Source organism: Rutidosis leptorrhynchoides, chromosome 3 (assembly GCF_046630445.1).
Source record: "Rutidosis leptorrhynchoides isolate AG116_Rl617_1_P2 chromosome 3, CSIRO_AGI_Rlap_v1, whole genome shotgun sequence".
NCBI lineage: Eukaryota > Viridiplantae > Streptophyta > Magnoliopsida > Asterales > Asteraceae > Rutidosis > Rutidosis leptorrhynchoides.
Genome location: NC_092335.1, coordinates 3,191,471 through 3,210,904, shown reverse-complemented (window position 1 = coordinate 3,210,904; position 19,434 = coordinate 3,191,471).

Here is a 19,434-nt window from a genome sequence, read left to right as displayed (position 1 = left end):
GTAGCGTTAATAAAGGTCTAAATACCCTAGCAAATCGCAGACGCAAATTTGTGAGCAGCTTATGCAAATGCCCATCAAATCGTTTACACGGCAAATCGCAAGTCGTACATGTGAGAATAGAGACGATTCCACAAACGATAGGATAAGATTTTCGAATAGGATTTTTCGACACTTTATAGATTTTTCGAATAATGTTTCAAACCTTTCATTTACGTAATGTAATGAACTACTATAAAATACACAAATAACAAATTTATGATTATTAGAATTCATTTTAATAACAAAAAGGAAAGTACACAATTGAGTGAGATTATATCTAGTGTTTTTCTCCAACAATAACTGGAAGATCTGAGTGATGAAAATAAAGGATTTCAAGCTATTTTATTTATAAGACTAACACATTACAATAACAACAACAACAATACCCAATCTCACGAATGTAGGGTATGGGAGAGGTAGAGTGTAGACAATCATTTCTCGAACCCTAGATTAGAAGGAAGTCACTACTCCACTCGCGGGTATAGAACCCGTGACTAGATAAGATCGTCCCTCCCTCTACTAGAGAGCCAAGAGATTTCTTCCTAAAAGACCTCCGGCCAGAAAATGTTCCTCAAAACGAAATAGTGCGGGCATACGTACCTGTAAGAGTTATGAGCAGAAAAAACAACCATACAAAGTATCCATAAAAGAAAACACAAATAGCAGTAATGCACCACAGTATGACAAATAGCATGGATAATATAATGCGCAGAAATATGTAAAATCAAGTAGACATGCAAACACTCAAAATGCACAGCCCACTCACACCCAATATATATGTATATAAATATCTATAAAAACACCCACACAGACATAAGCATGTATAAATAACTATACATACACAAGTATACATATAGAGACATTCATAGGTATATATACTTAGATACAGATACATGCATACATATTTAAACTTAGATACATGCACTTAGATGCATACATACATATACAGATACAAACATATACACATGAACCTATATATAACCTTAAAAAAAAAAAAAACCATAGATACAGAGGCGTATACACTTATACATATAAACAAAGGTACAAAAACTTATACGTAGATACATATACCGACCATCGAAAAACCCGTAAAAACGACGGGAAAATATATACAGGCAAAAACAGATACCAAGTAGAGGGATATATCTATCTATCTATATATATATATATATATATATATATATATATATATATATATATATATATATATATATATATATATATATATATATATATATATATATATATATATATATATATATATATATATAGGGAAAATATATATATAATTATATAAGTGGTGGTAAAATAAATATATACTACACTTTGAAAAGAAAAAAAAATACTCGATAATACTAATTCTACTCCTCCACATGCTCCTATCAGAAGTCATGTCCTCCGTCAGTAGAAGCTCTTTCATGTCAAGCTTTAATCTATCATCCAACCTACGTCTGGGTCTACCCCTTCTCCTTACGCCCCCAACAACGAGGGTCTCGACTCTCCTAACCGGGGCTAAAAGTGGGCGCCTGATAATGCTAAAAACGAACATATATTTCATCGCATTATCCCTCAAGAAAGACAAGCTTTTAGTTGCAGTTGTCCTATTTACAAGGAATATTTGTTTAAAAATTAAAAGGTGAAGACAAAAGATAGATTCGACGAATTGAAGACGCAAACGACCAAAAAGCTCAAAAGTACAAAGTACAATCAAAGTGGTTCAAATTATTGATGAGAAACGTCTCAAAATTACAAGAGTACAAGACGCAAAACGCAAAGTACAAGATATTAAATTATACGAAAGGACGTTCGAAAATCCGGAACCGAGACATGAACCAGCTTTCAACGTACGACGCAACGGACCGAAAGTTACAAATTAATTATGTATATAAATATAATATAATATATAATTAATTATATAAATTATATATTTATATTATATTTATATAATAAAATCCGTCGGCAAGCTAGGAGCCAAACTTGTGTGAGCTGGATTCCACAGCTCCGCACTCGCAGAGCTTATAAAGGCAAAACCCACCGCACTCGCGGAGCACACAAAAATAGTAATCTGCCTATAAAAGGCCATGCAATTCGACGGATTATTTGCATCTTTTTTCTTTCTCTATATCATACGATATATATATATATATATATATATATATATATATATATATATATATATATATATATATATATATATATATATATTATAATTTTAATTTTAATTTTAATTTCTAATAATAAGGGTAAGTTAGCGAATGTTGTAAGGGTGTAAGTCGAAATCTTGTACGTGTAACACTACGCTATTTTTAATCATTGTAAGTTATGTTCAACCTTTTTAATTTAATGTCTCGTAGCTAAGTTATTATTATGCTTATTTAATACCGAAGTAATCATGATGTTGGGCTAAAATACTAAAATTGGGTAATTGAGTTTTGTACCATAATTGGGGTTTGGACAAAAGAACGACACTTGTGGAAATTAGACTATGGGCTATTAATGGGCTTTATATTTGTTTAACTAAATGATAGTTTGTTAATTTTAATATAAAGATTTACAATTGGACGTACCTATAAATAACCACATACACTCGATCGGACACGATGGGCGGGATATTTATATGTACGAATAATCGTTCATTTAACCGGACACGGGAATGGATTAATAGTTAATAGACTTATTAAAACAAGGGTGAAATTATGTACAAGGATACTTGGCATAATTGTTAACAAAGTATTAAAACCTTGGGTTACACACAGTCGATATCCTGGTGTAATTATTAAACAAAGCATTAAGACCTTGTTACAGTTTAAGTCCCCAATTAGTTAGAATATTTGACTTCGGATATAAGGATAATTTGACGAGGACACTCGCACTTTATATTTATGACTGATGGACTGTTGTGGACAAAAATCAGACGAACATATTAAATAATCCAGGACAAAGAACAATTAACCCATGGGAATAAACTAAAATCAACACGTCAAACATCATGATTACGGAAGTTTAAATAAGCATAATTCCTTTATTTTCATATTTAATTGTACTTCTAATTATCACATTTTTATTTATTGTCATTGTATTTAATTGCACTTTTAATTATCGCACTTTCTAATTATCGCAATTTTATTTCATCGCACTTTTATTTATTACAATTTCATTATCGTTATTTATTTTACGCTTTAAATTAAGTCTTTTATTTATTTAATATTTTACATTAGGTTTTAACCGCGACTAAAGTTTTAAAAATCGACAAACCGGTCATTAAACGGTAAAAACCCCCTTTTTATAATAATAATATTACTTATATATATTTGTATTTTTATAAGATAAAACTAATATAGCGTTAAGCTTTGTTTAAAAGATTTCCCTGTGGAACGAACCGGACTTACTAAAAACTACACTACTGTACGATTAAGTACACTGCCTATAAGTGTTGTAGCAAGGTTTAGGTATATCCATTCTATAAATAAATAAATATCTTGTGTAAAATTGTATCATATTTAATAGTATTTCCTAGTAAAATATAAGTTATTTCATATACGTCTCGCATAACATCAAGTATTTTTGGCGCCGCTGCCGGGGAACATAAACGTCGAAAGCGCAACGCTATATTAAAAAAAAAAGTTTTTATCAAGTTCTTTTTATAAAAATATAAGTTTTTTAAAAAAAAAAAAACTGAACCTATAGAAATCGAACCCTTCTGAGCTGAAATTGAACCCTCCGCGACTCGCGGAGAATTTGAACTGGAGCATACCGCACTCGCGGAGGTCCTCTGACAGGTCAAACCTGGTACTCATTTAATGCGAAATTAGGGTTTAATTATATTAATATTAATATTAATTAGGTTTTAATTTTAAATTAATTAGTTTTAGTTTTTATTTAATTTGTATTTTTAAGTTATATTAAGTTTTATTAAATATATAAAATTAATAGTTTTATATAAAAATAATATTTTTATAAAAATTGTACTTTTTACAACTTTTAGTATATTTTTATATTTTGTCCCTTTTTATTCGTTTTAGCGTAATTTTTGTATTTTTCGCTCGTATTTATTTTTAAGTCATAGTTTTTGCCATAGTTATTTTTATATTTAGATTTTTAGGCTTTGCCGTAAAATCCCTTAAGTGCTTTTTCTTTAGACTAAGATTTAGGTGCTTTAGAATTTTGCGACGCCTTTTTTGAAATGTCCCGTTCTTATTGATTAAAAACGTTCCATATTAATTGATTTCGTTGCGAGGTTTTGACCTCTATATGAGACGTTTTTCAAAGACTGCATTCATTTTAAAACAAATCATAACCTTTATTTCATCAATAAAGGTTTAAAAAGCTTTACGTAGATTATCAAATAATGATAATCTAAAATATCCTGTTTACACACGACCATTACATAATGATTTACAATACAAATATGTTACAACAAAATAAGTTTCTTGAATGCAGTTTTTACACAATATCATACAAGCATGGACTCCAAATCTCGTCCTTATTTAAGTATGCGACAGCGGAAGCTCTTAATAATCACCTGAGAATAAACATGCTTAAAACGTCAACAAAAATGTTGGTGAGTTATAGGTTTAACCTATATATTTCAAATCATAATAATAGACCACAAGATTTCATATTTCAATACACATCCCATACATAGAGATAAAAATCATTCATATGGTGAACACCTGGTAACCGACATTAACAAGATGCATATATAAGAATATCCCCATCATTCCGGGACACCCTTCGGATATGATATAAATTTCGAAGTACTAAAGCATCCGGTACTTTGGATGGGGTTTGTTAGGCCCAATAGATCTATCTTTAGGATTCGCATCAATTAGGGTGTCTGTTCCCTAATTCTTAGATTACCAGACTTAATAAAAATGGGCATATTCGATTTCGATAATTCAACCATAGAATGTAGTTTCACGTACTTGTGTCTATTTTGTAAATCATTTATAAAACCTGCATGTATTCTCATCCCAAAAATATTAGATTTTAAAAGTGGGACTATAACTTACTTTCACAGATTTTTACTTCGTCGGGAAGTAAGACTTGGCCACTGGTTGATTCACGAACCTATAACAATATATACATATATATCAAAGTATGTTTAAAATATATTTACAACACTTTTAATATATTTTGATGTTTTAAGTTTATTAAGTCAGCTGTCCTCGTTAGTAACCTACAACTAGTTGTCCACAGTTAGATGTACAGAAATAAATCGATAAATATTATCTTGAGTCAATCCACGACCCAGTGTATACGTATCTCAGTATTGATCACAACTCAAACTATATATATTTTGGAATCAACCTCAACCCTGTATATCTAACTCCAACATTCACATATAGAGTGTATATGGTTGTTCCGAAATATATATATAGATGTGTCGACATGATAGGTCGAAACATTGTATACGTGTCTATGGTATCTCAAGATTACATAATATACAATACAAGTTGATTAAGTTATGGTTGGAATAGATTTGTTACCAATTTTCACGTAGCTAAAATGAGAAAAATTATCCAATCTTGTTTTACCCATAACTTCTTCATTTTAAATCCGTTTTGAGTGAATCAAATTGCTATGGTTTCATATTGAACTCTATTTTATGAATCTAAACAGAAAAAGTATAGGTTTATAGTCGGAAAAATAAGTTACAAGTCATTTTTGTAAAGGTAGTCATTTCAGTCGAAAGAACGACGTCTAGATGACCATTTTAGAAAACATACTTTCACTTTGAGTTTAACCATAATTTTTGGATATAGTTTCATGTTCATAATAAAAATCATTTTCTCAGAATAACAACTTTTAAATCAAAGTTTATCATAGTTTTTAATTAACTAACCCAAAACAGCCCGCGGTGTTACTACGACGGCGTAAATCCAGTTTTACGGTGTTTTTCGTGTTTCCCGGTTTTAAATGATTAAGTTAGCATATCATATAGATATAAAACATGTGTGTAGTTAATTTTAAAAGTCAAGTTAGAAGGATTAACTTTTGTTTGCGAACAAGTTTAGAATTAACTAAACTATGTTCTAGTGATTACGAGTTTAAACCTTCGAATATGATAGTTTTATATATATGAATCGAATGATGTTATGAATATCATTACTACCTCAAGTTTAGTAGGTAAACCTACTGGAAGTGACAAGAAATGATCTAGCTTCAAAGGATCTTGGATGGCTTGAAAGTTCTTGAAGTAGGATCATGACACAAAAACAAGTTCAAGTAAGATTTTTACTCGAATTAAGATAGTTTATAGTTATAGAAATTGAATCAAAGTTTGAATATGAATATTACCTTGAATAATAAAGATAACCTACTGTATATAACAAAGGTTTCTTGATCTTAGATGATTACTTGGAATGGATTAGAAAGCTTGGAAGTAAATTATTAAACTTGAAGGGATTTTTGAAGTGTTCTTGAAGTGTTCTTCCTATGATGATTATAGCTTGATTCTTGAAGTGATTTTTGATGAAGATGATGATTAACTACTGGAAAAATACGTTCATAATAGTGTGTGTGTTGAGAGAGAATTAGAAAGAGAATTGGAAGTGAAATGGAGTGAATGATGAGTGGTAATTGGTGAGTGGTGAGTGGGGTTAAAAGGAGTTCTAGTTAGTTGACTAGCTCATGGTAGAAGTTAAAATTGATTAGTCATACATGACATAATCAAGAGTGGAATCCCATGCTAGTTCCTATTGGTATATACTCATAGTAAGTACGTTTTGAAGCTGTGTATAATACGGGTAAGAATACGACTAGAATTCTTGATGAAAGAAAAGAATGGAAAAGTAACTGTAACCATTTTCGTTAAGTATGAGTGTTTTGATATATGTCTTGAAGTCTTCCAAAAGTATTTTAATACATCTAAATACACTACATGTATATACATTTTAACTGAGTCGTTAAGTCATCGTTAGTCGTTACATGTAAGTGTTGTTTTGAAACCTTGAAGTTAACGATCTCAATTAATGTTGTTAACCCATTGTTTATTATATCTAATGAGATGTTAAATTATTATATTATCATGATATTATGATATATTAATATATCTTAATATGATATATATACATTTAAATGTCGTTACAACGATAATCGTTACATATATGTCTCGTTTCGAAATCCTTAAGTTAGTAGTCTTGTTTATATGTATATAACTCATTGTTAATATACTTATGGAGATACTTACTTATCATAAACTCATGTTAACCATATGTATATCCATATATATATCGTCATGTCGTTTTTACAAGTTTTAACGTTCGTGAATCGCCGGTCAACTTGGGTGGTCAATTGTCTATATGAAACATATTTCAATTAATCAAGTCTTAACAAGTTTGATTGCTTAACATGTTGGAAACATTTAATCATGTAAATATCAATCTCAATTAATATATATAAACATGGAAAAGTTCGGGTCACTACAGTACCTACCCGTTAAATAAATTTCGTCCCGAAATTTTAAGCTGTTGAAGGTGTTGACGAATCTTCTGGAAATAGATGCGGGTATTTCTTCTTCATCTGATCTTCACGCTCCCAGGTGAACTCGGGTCCTCTACGAGCATTCCTTCGAACCTTAACAATTGGTATCTTGTTTTGCTTAAGTCTTTTAACCTCACGATCCATTATTTCGACGGGTTCTTCGATGAATTGAAGTTTTTCGTTGATTTGAATTTCATCTAACGGAATAGTGAGATCTTCTTTAGCAAAACATTTCTTCAAATTCGAGACGTGGAAAAAGTGTTATGTACAGCCGCGAGTTGTTGAGGTAACTCAAGTCGGTAAGCTACTGGTCCGACACGATCAATAATCTTGAATAGTCCAATATACCTTGGATTTAATTTCCCTCGTTTACCAAATCGAACAACGCCTTTCCAAGGTGCAACTTTAAGCATGACCATCTCTCCAATTTCAAATTCTATATCTTTTCTTTTAATGTCAGCGTAGCTCTTTTGTCGACTTTGGGCGGTTTTCAACCGTTGTTGAATTTGGATGATCTTCTCGGTAGTTTCTTGTATAATCTCCGGACCCGTAATCTGTCTATCCCCCACTTCACTCCAACAAATCGGAGACCTGTACTTTCTACCATAAAGTGCTTCAAACGGCGCCATCTTAATGCTTGAATGGTAGCTGTTGTTTTAGGAAAATTCTGCTAACGGTAGATGTCGATCCCAACTATTTCCGAAATCAATAACACATGCTCGTAGCATGTCTTCAAGCTTTTGTATCGTCCTTTCGCTCTGCCCATCAGTTTGTGGATGATAGGCAGTACTCATGTCTAGACGAGTTCCTAATGCTTGCTGTAATGTCTGCCAGAATCTTGAAATAAATCTGCCATCCCAATCAGAGATAATAGAGATTGGTATTCCATGTCTGGAGACGACTTCCTTCAAATACAGTCGTGCTAACTTCTCCATCTTGTCATCTTCTCTTATTGACAGGAAATGTGCTGATTTGGTGAGACGATCAACTATTACCCAAATAGTATCAAAACCACTTGCAGTCCTTGGCTATTTAGTGATGAAATCCATGGTAATGTTTTCCCATTTCCATTCCGGGATTTCGGGTTGTTGAAGTAGACCTGATGGTTTCTGATGCTCAGCTTTGACCTTAGAGCACGTCAAACATTCTCCTACGTATTTAGCAACATCGGCTTTCATACCCGGCCACCAAAAATATTTCCTGAGATCCTTGTACATCTTCCCCATTCCAGGATGTATTGAGTATCTGGTTTTATGAGCTTCTCTAAGTACCATTTCTCTCATATCTCCAAATTTTGGTACCCAAATCCTTTCAGCCCTATACCGGGTTCCGTCTTCCCGAATATTAAGATGTTTCTCTGATCCTTTGGGTATTTCATCCTTTTAAAACTCCTTGTTGCGCCTCCTTTATTTGAGTAGTAAGGTTATTATGAATCATTATATTCATAGATTTTACTCGAATGGGTTCTCTGTCCTTCCTGCTCAAGGCATCGGCTACCACATTTGCCTTTCCCGGGTGGTAACGAATCTCAAAGTCGTAATCATTCAATAATTCAATCCACCTACGCTGCCTCATATTCAGTTGTTTCTGATTAAATATGTGTTAAAGACTTTTGTGGTCGGTATATATAATACTTTTGACCCCATATAAGTAGTGCCTCCAAGTCTTTAATGCAAAAACAACCGCGCCTAATTCCAAATCATGCGTCGTATAATTTTGTTCGTGAATCTTCAATTGTCTAGACGCATAAGCAATCACCTTCATTCGTTGCATTAATACACAACCGAGACCTTGCTTTGATGCGTCACAATAAATCACAAAATCATCATTCCCTTCAGGCAATGACAATATAGGTGCTGTAGTTAGCTTTTTCTTCAATAACTGAAACGCTTTCTCTTGTTCATCATTCCATTCAAATTTCTTCCCTTTATGCGTTAATGCAGTCAAGGGTTTTGCTATTCTGGAAAAGTCTTGGATGAACCTTCTGTAGTAACCAGCTAGTCCTAAAAACTGGCGTATGTGTTTCGGAGTTTTCGGGGTTTCCCACTTTTCAACAGTTTCTATCTTTGCCGGATCCACCTTAATACCTTCTTTGTTCACTATGTGACCGAGGAATTGAACTTCTTCCAACCAAAATGCATACTTTTAAAACTTAGCGTACAATTCTTCCTTCCTCAATACTTCTAACACCTTTCTCAAATGTTCACCGTGTTCTTGGTCATTCTTTGAGTAAATAAGTATGTCATCAATGAAAACAATGACAAACTTGTCAAGGTATGGTCCACACACTCGGTTCATAAGGTCCATGAACACAGCTGGTGCATTAGTTAAACCAAACGGCATGACCATAAACTCGTAATGACCGTAACGTGTTCTGAAAGCAGTCTTTGGAATATCATCTTCTTTCACCCGCATTTGATGATACCCGGAACGTAAGTCAATCTTTGAATAAACAGACGAGCCTTGTAGTTGATCAAATAAGTCGTCGATTCTCGGTAGTGGGTAGCGGTTCTTGATGGTAAGTTTGTTCAACTCTCGGTAGTCGATACACAACCTGAATGTACCATCTTTCTTCTTGACAAACAAAACAGGAGCTCCCCAGGGTGATGTGCTTGGTCGAATGAAACCACGCTCTAAAAGTTCTTGTAATTGGCTTTGCAGTTCTTTCATCTCGCTGGGTGCGAGTCTGTAAGGAGCACGAGCTATTGGTGCAGCTCCTGGTACAAGATCTATTTGAAATTCAACGGATCGCTGTGGGGGTAATCCCGGTAATTCTTTCGGAAATACATCGGGAAATTCTTTTGCAATGGGAACATCATTGATGCTCTTTTCTTCAGTTTGTACTTTCTCGACGTGTGCTAGAACAGCATATCAACCTTTTCTTATTAGTTTGTGTGCCTTCAAATTACTAATAATATGTAGCTTCGTGTTGCCCTTTTCTCCGTACACCATTAAGGGTTTTTCTTTTTCTCGTATAATGTGAATTGCATTTTTGTAACAAACGATCTCTGCTTTCACTTCTTTCAACCAGTCCATACCGATTATCACATCAAAACTCCCTAACTCTACTAGTATCAAATCAATCTTAAATGTTTCGCTAACCAGTTTAATTTCTCGATTCCGACATATATTATCTGCTGAAATTAATTTACCATTTGCTAATTCGAGTAAAAATTTACTATCCAAAGGCGTCAATGGACAACTTAATTTAGCACAAAAATCTCTACTCATATAGCTTCTATCCGCACCCGAATCAAATAAAACGTAAGCAGATTTATTGTCAATAAGAAACGTACCCGTAACAAGCTCCGGGTCTTCCTGTGCCTCTGCCGCATTAATATTGAAAACTCTTCCGCGGCCTTGTCCATTCGTGTTCTCCTGGTTCGGGCAATTTCTAATAATGTGGCCCGGTTTTCCACATTTATAACAAAGTACATTGGCATAACTTGCTCCGACACTACTTGCTCCGCCATTATGCGTTCCGACACCATTTGTTCCTTTCGTTATATTAACCCCTGGTCCGTAGACCTCACACTTCGCCGCACTATGACCATTTCTTTTACACTTGTTACAAAATTTGGTGCAGAACCCCGAGTGATACTTTTCACACCTTTGGCATAGCTGCTTCTGATTGTTGTTGTTGTTGCGGTTATTATTGTTGTTGGGATGATTGTTGTAGTTGCTGTTGTTGTTGTTGTTGTTGTTGTTGTTGTTGTTGTTGTTGTTGTTGTTGTTGTTGTTGTTGTTGTTGTTGTTGTTGTTGTTGTTGTTGTTGGGCCGTTTGTTGTAGTTGCGATTGATGTTGTGTAATGACCCGAAAATTTGCGACTAAATTTAAACTTAATCTTTAAAGGATTAATGATTTCGACACGATAAACAAAGTCTGTAAAACTGAATCTCAAAATTTTTGAACTATTCAAGTACCCTTCGATTTTCTCAACGATTCGCGAACAATTATATGTAAATAGATACATATATATACTATAACTTGAAAACGTAACAAAGTTTTCATTGCATAATGCCGTACATTAAACTTATTGGTTTATATATCTAATTGAATATATATGATTTCAAGTTATTTAGTAAACGATAGTAACATTCGATTATTGATTTGATTGATATTTAGATAAGTTAACTAAAACGTTTAAGATGAACCAGTAAAACACTAATTTGATAAAGTATTTTCAAATTGCTACAGTACCCAAAATGCTACAGTGTTTTCGAAAATCACTATTTGCTACAGTAAAATTGACTTTGCTACAGTGCATTGCTACAGTAAAAATTGGTACAGTAAAAATTTTAAAAAAAAAAATGAATGTTTTGAAGTAGTGTTGGGAACTGAAGCATGAATTAGTACAATATAATGACACTTGATCAACGTGATTATATTACAGTAAGTCATGCTGAGTTTCTAATGGAACGTGACAAAGGTTCACAGATCATACCCTCATCATGAACCATGTTACATAACTCTTTCATTCTATTTAATCTCTAAATATATCAAGAAAATACTTTTCTTGATGATTCGGTCTTTTCCAGATATTCTAGTAATTTGACAAATCAAGATCGTGCCAATACAATTTCTTTCTTAGAACATTAACTATGTTCATCCAAAACTCCATACCTACGAATTCTGGACCATTATTCGCTTGACTTGAGGTCGGGAAGAGAAAACAAAAACCTGGAACTTCGGAATATGAACAGGAGTATACATCACAGCAAACAAGAAAGATCATAAACCATGTATGTCTATGCGAATAGCAAGATAAAGACACGGGAGAATGATAAATACAACAATCCCTAGAGCATAATAGAAATAAACAGATTCTTCTGGTGGGAGCTGGAAAAGAAGAATGATTGTGGCAAACGTCAATATTAGGTCAAGAACCAGAACTGGATTGAGCATTTTCACAATATTTTGAATGTATTAATTGGGGAAGAAAATAGGGATGGTGAAAATAATGAGACGGAAGAGGTCAATTTATAGCGAAATATCAGACATAGCAATCGAGGCAGATTACACATTTAATCAAAGAAAATCCTAATTTCCGCAAATTCCGAAGAATGAAATCTAATTTAGATTATGAAGATTTTCTATTCCCTAAATTCCGGAAATCAACTCTGACTACGTCAAACGATAAGACGAAGCTTTAATTACCTCATTTCACTATTTTGTGATAATTTCACTCATACTATCCATGTAATCAAATTGTTTTATCCATATTTACACATAGGTGAAAAACTTGTTATTTATTTAACTCACGCTATTCATAAACGAAACTCGACTAATTTAAGGTATACAAAACATTTCATTCTATTATATCCTTTTGATGAGGATTTTATGAACAAACGAATTCATGATGAGAATTCAAACTATATCATATTCTTTGATACAAGAATATCCTGATCTACGTTATTAAACTTTCCTTCACCAAATTCCGGGACGAAATTTCTTTAACGGGTAGGTACTGTAATGACCCGAAAATTTGCGACTAAATTTAAACTTAATCTTTAAAGGATTAATGATTTCGACACGATAAACAAAGTCTGTAAAACTGAATCTCAAAATTTTTGAACTATTCAAGTACCCTTCGATTTTCTCAACGATTCGCGAACAATTATATGTAAATAGATACATATATATACTATAACTTGAAAACGTAACAAAGTTTTCATTGCATAATGCCGTACATTAAACTTATTGGTTTATATATCTAATTGAATATATATGATTTCAAGTTATTTAGTAAACGATAGTAACATTCGATTATTGATTTGATTGATATTTAGATAAGTTAACTAAAACGTTTAAGATGAACCAGTAAAACACTAATTTGATAAAGTATTTTCAAATTGCTACAGTACCCAAAATGCTACAGTGTTTTCGAAAATCACTATTTGCTACAGTAAAATTGACTTTGCTACAGTGAATTGCTACAGTAAAAATTGACTTTGCTACAGTAAAACACTATTTTAAAAATGTATTTTACCAAATAGTGAGACGATGATTTATAGAAGTAAATGACCAAAATACTCGAAAGTTTAAGATATACTTTGAGTGGTATAGTTTAGGAATAATTTAAGGCTATATTTTAACAAAGGTACGAGTCACGAAATGTAAAATGCAAGTTTTATTAGCGTACGAAAGGACATTCGAGAAACCGGAACCGGGACATAAGTCAAGTAACAACGTACGACTTATCAGAACAAAAGTTACAAGTTAACTATGCACGTAAATATAATATAATATATAAATAATTATATAAATTAAATATAATATATATTATATTTAAATATGTCGACAAACTAAAATACAAAATGATTGTGAGCTGGAAAAAGAGGCCATGCGATCGCATGGCCATTGTGCCTCAGACCCATGCGATCGCATGGGAAGGCTGGGCAGGCAACCTCTATAAATTCAGTCGAATTCTTCCATTTTTTTTACACATATATTACTCCGTATTTATTATTATTATTATTATTATTATTATTATTATTATTATTATTATTAAGATTAATATTATTATTAATCTTATTATTATTATTAGTAGTATTAATATTATACATAAAATACTACGACGAGGTCTTGAGCGTGTCACTTTCAAAACGAGTTTCCGAGCGAGCTAGAGCTAAGGAAAATATGGGTTATTACCAAGGAGGTTATGGGTAATGTTCGGGGGTATTTTTGTGAAGCAAACCTCGTTTTTATCATCTTCGATGCGTCTACGTGCTTTCCTACAATATTGTGTATCAATATTTAACTGTGAGTTTCATATGATCCCTTTTTCAAACTATATTTTTGGGCTGAGAATACATGCGCAGTTTTATAAACTGTTTTACTAAATGGATACAAATACTAAAACTGATTTTGTGTGAGTTTCATTGCTCCCTTTTTAATTGCTTTTGCAATATATATTTTTGGGCTGAGAATACATGCAATTTATTTTAAACGCAATGGATACAAGTACATACTTAATTCTACACTGAGTTTGAACCGAAAATCCCTTAGCTTTGGTAACTAGTAGCTGCCAGTACATAGGATATGGACTGGTGGGCGCGAATAATTGTATATGGATCCATAGGGCTTGACATCCCCGTCCGAGCTAGAGCGCTAGCCTTTTAACGGACGTATGTTATTTGAGTTTAAAACACGTTGGTTTGCGTGTATTAAAACGAATGGGGTAATTATCACTATAGCGTTAAGTTTAGTTACCAGGGTGCTCTGTTACGTAGAATCTATTGACAAACTTTTGATAAACGTTTCTGGATGAAACAACTGAAATCTTGTAATCCACTTTTATATACAGATTATACGAAACAATAAAACTATGAACTCACCAACCTTTGTGTTGACACTTGTTAGCATGTTTATTCTCAGGTTTCCTAGAAGTCTTCCGCTGTTTGCTTATATGTGATACAAGCTATGTGCATGGAGTCATACATGCTTTATTCAAGAAAACTCTGCATTTACAAAATCATCACCGTGTATCTTATTTTGACTTCATTGTCAACGGATGTATTATGGTAAACTATTATTTATGGTGATTGTCTATATGTAGAAATCATCAAACGTTGAAAACCTTAGAAATTGATATTCATTTATTGTGTACCTTTTGAAAAGAATGCAATGTTTACAAAACGTATCATATAGAGGTCAAATACCTCGCAATGAAATCAATGAATGACGTGTTCGTCCATATGGATTTGGAACGATCGTCACAGTTGGTATCAGAGCGTTGGTCCTAGCGAACCAGGTCTTGCATGAGTGTGTCTAACTGATAGTTGTTAGTATGCATTAGTAAGTCTGGACTTCGACTGTGTCTGCATGTTAAAAGTTTTGCTTATCATTTCTTGTCGGAAATTACATGTTTATCATTCTTAAGTCTAGACACATTTTCCTGCATTTATTGCATAAATATGTATAGACAAAAATTCATATCTTAGCGTATCTGTTACTGTAAACTTTTCCTGACATCTTTCGAAAATTTCTCCGTGATTTATGGAATTTGGTATTATATATACATATGTAAATTATGTATTGAAGAATACCAAACTAAATTTTATAATCTAATTCATATCAAAAATCATCTCCCTAATTATACAAGATGGATCCCGTATCTAGTTCAAATTCCTTAAACTCTGACAGCTATTCCGATATGGATATTCACCTGAATTCTGAAGACAGTGTAACCGGAATGGATCAACCAATTAGCCATCATCTATTCTGGATGAATTGGGGATGGGTTCGTAGCCTACTTAATTATTGGAGATTATTCATTTCTAATTCAAGCCAAAAATCAAATGAGCTTAATATGATATTAACTCATTAAATCTGTATTACATCTGAAGAAAATATACATACAGATATTTTCATAAAGACTGTAACGAAAATTCTTTGTACAAAGTATTAATTGTGAATTTTTTTTTTAACGGGTAGGTAATACCCGGGAAATATTTAAGTTTGCAATTAATATGTTACACTGTACATTCTTCAACTTTGATTCAAAAATTATTAACAATACTCACAACGATATACAATCATTTTCATACAAATTCAATTACATATTCTGATATTGACGGATCAGAATCCAAGTCATAACTCTGAACCGGTGACATCATTTTTAGATCTCTACATCTTTTAAAGCTATACTTTGACTTTAAAACTGTGCAAGATCCTTTAATGTTGTTAATACCGAAAATAATCTTGCAATTCTTTTCAAGATATCAATTTTCATCACACTTTCAACCAGTCAACTTCGACTTTTCAGATTAACTTTATTGTAACCTTGACATATATGTTCTTGTTACTGGGGGAACCTTTCATGTTCCACCACATTAGCAGTAAATTTACCAGCAACTTCATTAATCTGTGACTTAAGTTTCTTCGAAAAATCACTATAATTATTCATTGAAACCCTATCATGTACTCATCCACATCTTGTAACAATAGTTGCCGTTCCAACAGTTATATATATATATATACATATAATGTCTATCTCCTAGACTTAATTACTTCGAATGTGAAGTTTCTGAAAAACACCCCAAACTACGAAACTAGTTCTCCAAATTTTGGAAAAATGCTGATGAAGCAGCAAAAACTGTAAACGACTTTAACAGTCGAAAGTTTGATGATAAAGAGTAGTGTGTTGGAAAAGCACAGAAAAAGAGAAGGTTTGGAACTGGAAAACGGGTTGAGCAAAGTATGAAGGAAGCTGTAGACAAATTACAAGGACGAAATCTACCTTCAAAGAATCCAAATTACTCAGTGTCTGCTGAAACCATTAGTAAGAACCTTACTTCTTATTCTAAACCTTCACAGACAGATTTTCCGCATCATCCTCTGATATTAGAAATTCTAAGATATCATCGTATCTTCCATTATAAATATCCTTCATATTTCTGAAGATATTTTCATAACTATACTTATCTGAAATTATTCATCTCTTCGCGCTATCTGTGTTACATCATAAAAGAAACTATTTTAGTTTTTAAAATTTAAAAAAAAAAATGAATGTTTTGAAGTAGTGTTGGGAACTGAAGCATGAATTAGTACAATATAATGACACTTGATCAACGTGATTATATTACAGTAAGTCATGCTGAGTTTCTAATGGAACGTGACAAAGGTTCACAGATCATACCCTCATCATGAACCATGTTACATAACTCTTTCATTCTATTTAATCTCTAAATATATCAAGAAAATACTTTTCTTGATGATTCGGTCTTTTCCAGATATTCTAGTAATTTGACAAATCAAGATCGTGCCAATACAATTTCTTTCTTAGAACATTAACTATGTTCATCCAAAACTCCATACCTACGAATTCTGGACCATTATTCGCTTGACTTGAGGTCGGGAAGAGAAAACAAAAACCTGGAACTTCGGAATATGAACAGGAGTATACATCACAGCAAACAAGAAAGATCATAAACCATGTATGTCTATGCGAATAGCAAGATAAAGACACGGGAGAATGATAAATACAACAATCCCTAGAGCATAATAGAAATAAACAGATTCTTCTGGTGGGAGCTGGAAAAGAAGAATGATTGTGGCAAACGTCAATATTAGGTCAAGAACCAGAACTGGATTGAGCATTTTCACAATATTTTGAATGTATTAATTGGGGAAGAAAATAGGGATGGTGAAAATAATGAGACGGAAGAGGTCAATTTATAGCGAAATATCAGACATAGCAATCGAGGCAGATTACACATTTAATCAAAGAAAATCCTAATTTCCGCAAATTCCGAAGAATGAAATCTAATTTAGATTATGAAGATTTTCTATTCCCTAAATTCCGGAAATCAACTCTGACTACGTCAAACGATAAGACGAAGCTTTAATTACCTCATTTCACTATTTTGTGATAATTTCACTCATACTATCCATGTAATCAAATTGTTTTATCCATATTTACACATAGGTGAAAAACTTGTTATTTATTTAACTCACGCTATTCATAAACGAAACTCGACTAATTTAAGGTATACAAAACATTTCATTCTATTATATCCTTTTGATGAGGATTTTATGAACAAACGAATTCATGATGAGAATTCAAACTATATCATATTCTTTGATACAAGAATATCCTGATCTACGTTATTAAACTTTCCTTCACCAAATTCCGGGACGAAATTTCTTTAACGGGTAGGTACTGTAATGACCCGAAAATTTGCGACTAAATTTAAACTTAATCTTTAAAGGATTAATGATTTCGACACGATAAACAAAGTCTGTAAAACTGAATCTCAAAATTTTTGAACTATTCAAGTACCCTTCGATTTTCTCAACGATTCGCGAACAATTATATGTAAATAGATACATATATATACTATAACTTGAAAACGTAACAAAGTTTTCATTGCATAATGCCGTACATTAAACTTATTGGTTTATATATCTAATTGAATATATATGATTTCAAGTTATTTAGTAAACGATAGTAACATTCGATTATTGATTTGATTGATATTTAGATAAGTTAACTAAAACGTTTAAGATGAACCAGTAAAACACTAATTTGATAAAGTATTTTCAAATTGCTACAGTACCCAAAATGCTACAGTGTTTTCGAAAATCACTATTTGCTACAGTAAAATTGACTTTGCTACAGTGAATTGCTACAGTAAAAATTGACTTTGCTACAGTAAAACACTATTTTAAAAATGTATTTTACCAAATAGTGAGACGATGATTTATAGAAGTAAATGACCAAAATACTCGAAAGTTTAAGATATACTTTGAGTGGTATAGTTTAGGAATAATTTAAGGCTATATTTTAACAAAGGTACGAGTCACGAAATGTAAAATGCAAGTTTTATTAGCGTACGAAAGGACATTCGAGAAACCGGAACCGGGACATAAGTCAAGTAACAACGTACGACTTATCAGAACAAAAGTTACAAGTTAACTATGCACGTAAATATAATATAATATATAAATAATTATATAAATTAAATATAATATATATTATATTTAAATATGTCGACAAACTAAAATACAAAATGATTGTGAGCTGGAAAAAGAGGCCATGCGATCGCATGGCCATTGTGCCTCAGACCCATGCGATCGCATGGGAAGGCTGGGCAGGCAACCTCTATAAATTCAGTCGAATTCTTCCATTTTTTTTACACATATATTACTCCGTATTTATTATTATTATTATTATTATTATTATTATTATTATTATTATTATTATTATTATTATTATTATTATTATTATTATTAAGATTAATATTATTATTAATCTTATTATTATTATTAGTAGTATTAATATTATACATAAAATACTACGACGAGGTCTTGAGCGTGTCACTTTCAAAACGAGTTTCCGAGCGAGCTAGAGCTAAGGAAAATATGGGTTATTACCAAGGAGGTTATGGGTAATGTTCGGGGGTATT